Source organism: Ziziphus jujuba, chromosome 3, assembly GCF_031755915.1.
Source record: "Ziziphus jujuba cultivar Dongzao chromosome 3, ASM3175591v1".
Classification (NCBI taxonomy): Eukaryota; Viridiplantae; Streptophyta; class Magnoliopsida; order Rosales; family Rhamnaceae; genus Ziziphus; species Ziziphus jujuba.
The window spans coordinates 5,947,095-5,951,217 of NC_083381.1; the positions used below are offsets into that span (position 1 = coordinate 5,947,095).

The 4,123-nt window shown below is 36.6% G+C and overlaps 1 long non-coding RNA gene across 1 annotated transcript; it reads right to left on the reverse strand.

Annotated features, from left to right (window-relative positions):
* Positions 1-2,318: 2,318 nt before the first annotated feature.
* On the reverse strand, positions 2,319-3,448 carry LOC132803353 (uncharacterized). Its single transcript, XR_009638522.1, has 3 exons — positions 3,387-3,448; positions 3,187-3,237; positions 2,319-2,443 (listed from the first exon to the last, which is right to left on the reverse strand). It is a non-coding gene; the product is annotated as an uncharacterized LOC132803353 (long non-coding RNA).
* Positions 3,449-4,123: the final 675 nt, after the last annotated feature.

The window sequence follows — 4,123 nt, forward strand, 5'->3', positions numbered from 1 at the left end:
TGTTTTGCATGTTTTTTCATTCAACACACCTTAGGGGCCTTGTGGGGTAAAAAAAATTGGCAAAACAATACGTACTGTACATCCTCGGGAAATTACCGACGAAACTGTCGGTAATTTTTCCAGGGGGCATTTGTAGTTTCCCGACGGTTTCGTCGGTAATTTCCCGAGGGTGAACAGTCATCAATTTTTTGCAAACTTTGATACACTTTTATGAAATTTTTTGATTTTCTCTCCTTAGTACAATTATAGAATCCATGTTTTGCATGTTTTTTCATTCAACACACCTTAGGGGCCTTGTGGGGTAAAAAAAATTGGCAAAACAATACGTACTGTACAACCTCGGGAAATTATCGACGAAACTGTCGGTAATTTTTCCAGGGGGCATTTGTAGTTTCCCGACAGTTTTGTCAGTAATTTCCCGAGGGTGAACAGTTAGCTTATTTTTTGCAAACTTTGATACACTTTTATGAAATTTTTTGATTTTCTCTCCTTAGTACAATTATAGAATCCATGTTTAGCATGTTTTTTCATTCAACACACCTTAGGGGCCTTGTGGGGTAAACAAAATTGGCAAAAAAATACGTACTGTACATCCTCGGGAAATTACCGACGAAACTGTCGGTAATTTTTCCAGGGGGCATTTGTAGTTTCCCGACGGTTTCGTCGGTAATTTCCCGAGGGTGAACAGTCATCAATTTTTTGCAAACTTTGATACACTTTTATGAAATTTTTTGATTTTCTCTCCTTAGTACAATTATAGAATCCATGTTTTGCATGTTTTTTCATTCAACACACCTTAGGGGCCTTGTGGGGTAAAAAAAATTGGCAAAACAATACGTACTGTACAACCTCGGGAAATTACCGACGAAACTGTCGGTAATTTTTCCAGGGGGCATTTGTAGTTTCCCGACAGTTTCGTCAGTAATTTACCGAGGGTGAACAGTTAGCTTATTTTTTGCAAACTTTGATACACTTTTATGAAATTTTTTTATTTTCTCTCCTTAGTACAATTATAGAATCCATGTTTTGCATGCTTTTTCATTCAACACACCTTAGGGGCCTTGTGGGGTAAAAAAAATTGGCAAAATAATACGTACTGTACACCCTCGGGAAATTACCGACGAAACTGTCGGTAATTTTCCCAGAGGGCATTTGTAGTTGCCCGACAGTTTCGTCAGTAATTTACCGAGGGTGAACAGTTAGCTTATTTTTTGCAAACTTTGATACACTTTTATCAAATTTTGGGATTTTATCTCCTTAGTACAATTATAGAATCCATGTTTTGCATGTTTTTTCATTCAACACACCTTAGGGGCCTTGTGGGGTCCAAAAAATTGGCAAAATATGCCGCACTGTACACCCTCGGGAATTACCGACGAAACTGTCGGTAATTTTTCCAGAGGGCATTCGTAGTTTCCCGACGATTTCGTCGGGAATTACCGAGGGTGAACAGTATACTTATTTTTTTGCAAACTTTGATACACTTTTATGAAATTTTATGATTTTCTCTCCTTAGTACAATTATAGAATCCATGTTTTGCATGTTTTTTCATTCAACACACATTAGGGGCCTTGTGGGGTCCAAAAAATTGGCAAAATATGCCGTACTGTACACCATCGGGAATTACCGACGAAACTGTCGGTAATTTTTCCAGAGGGTATTTGTAGTTTACCGAAGATTTCCTCGGGAATTACCGATGGTGAACAGTTATTGACAAGAGAATCATGTACAAAAACTAAAAACAAAATCTGAATATGGAAGAAATTGGATCCTTTCACAAATATGGAAGTTTCCTTTTTTTTTTTTTTTCTTTTTTGTTTATTACATTTTGGTATCTTTTTTTCTACAAAAATCCAGCTGAACACAACTCTATAATTCCTATGTTCCAAGATTATGTATAAGATTCGAAACATATTGGATACAAAGTCCTACAAGGTAGCAGACATGGCAAGACTTTGCTGGCATACCTCATGCTGAACCAGAATCCTGATATCCCAAACAAAAATATATAAAAGAAAGAAAAAATTTGTGAAAAATTAAGTGAAAATTCAAACTCCAATGCCTGTTATCAACTGGCCCAGCGTGAAGGATTCTTTTCACATATACCAGGTTAGGCCATCTGCCTCTGTGCTAATAAGCCTTTGCAATTCAAATTTTTTTATGATGCTGAAGAATGATGCCTAAAATTCACACAGCAGCATGCATCTCTAGCCATCTTTGTGCTAAGATTTTCAAATTTGTTCAGAATGCTTTGAAGCAACCTGTGTGTCCACTGTTCTTGTGTCATGCTTTCTCTTGCTTCGTCTCTTTGTAGGATGCTTTACAGCATGCTCTTGGATGCCCAACACTACATTTTCATTGGTAGGGAGTTCAGGAGGGGCATCAGGCCATGGTGTGCGTTTTGATGGTACATTGACCTCCAGAGGAGGATCAATTATCCATCTGTAAAGAGACCACACTAATGTCAAATGCATGTGCATAGGAAGAGATTCTGCTAAATGAATTTTAATTAAATAGGCAATTGACTGTCATGATTTTTGTGTGTCAATGATATATATTGAAATTTAGATGGCTTGATGAGGGGTGGGGGGAAAAAAAGCATTTCCATATGACAAAATTATTGACTAAAGATAAACATTTGCTGAACCAAAGTAAAATAAAAAGAAGCATGCTACATAAAATCATAGTACAATTATATAAGTCAATTGTTTAAAGGATTGTAGTCAAATTGCAAGTAAGAAAGCCCTTGGGAATGAGGTCAGAGGACTGAACAGAAATACATTGAAATGCCACACCAATACCACTTGACCACTTGAAACAATGCAATGACATTCACTTGAAAAGAGAAGTTGAGCATCATTGTCACATTCACAGGTAGGTTACTAATTTTAAGTTCTACCCATGTGTGATATTCAAAATCACAATTTCACAGCCACAATTTTATGCTTTGAAAATAAATTAGAGACGCATAGTACTTAGAAATTGAAGGATATAACAGCAGAAAGTTTAACATGACAAGATTATTACAAAACATTTCTACCAATTGTATATGATCATTGGCACTGTTGACTCCATCTATGCTTCAAATTTTTTAAACAACCATGACAGCTTTCAGAATGCAAAAACCATATGCACTATAAAATGGAAAATGGATTGGAGACACAATAGGAAAGAAGATATGGTACCTGTAGGGCCAAACCATAACCGCCATTCACATCTTGCTCGAAATAAAGTAACTGGAAAATAAAGCAATTAGATTATAAATTTAATGTCACACCAGCAACACAAAAGAAAATGCAGATGCAGAGAGAGAGAGAGAGAGAGTTCATAGTCATCAAACATGGTATATAAACAATTTAAATGCAAAAATATGAAATATACATACCTTAAATTTGCTTTGTGCATTTGAAGTAACTCTTTCTACAATACCACACTCGGCTTGTTGCTTGTTGATCGTAACACCAAAGAAATGAGCATTTTGCTTATCCACCTGCAACAAAACAAAATCAACCAAACGGAAAATTCCAGAAAGAATGAAAGTCCATGATAACAAACATGAAAGCACCTTTCCACTAACTGATGACAGAATGGAATGTATCCCTACTTGGCTGTACTCCATCCAGCATCATATCATCATACATATCTCTCAGCAAGAAATGCCTACCACCACCGTTATTTAAAAAAAAAAAAAAAAACCAGAACACAACTTTCACAATTTCTCTTTCACAATTTCTCCCAAAAAAAAAAAATTCCCAACACCACTAACAGAAAATCAAAATTAGAGCTGTTGCCTACTTGTTGCTTCTGCTTCTGCTCCTAGGGCTCTCTAAAATCCTGCAGTTTTCTCTCTGAGTCGCCTCTTCACCATCTCCTTCAAAACGCGCAGTCTCCACGCTTACAATCCGGCCGATTCATGAAAGGAAACAGAGGGCTCCTAAGGTCTGGTTATGGATAAAGAGATGGAGGGGAAAAGTCGAAGAAAGGAAAGAAAAAAACATATAAAAAAAAAAAACACATAAGGGTATTTTGGGATTTTAAAAGATTGGAGGGGTAGATCAAAAAAGAAATGAATTGAGGGGGCAAAATTCATGAAGCTCGGTCCTATGGGGGTATTGGGCCAAA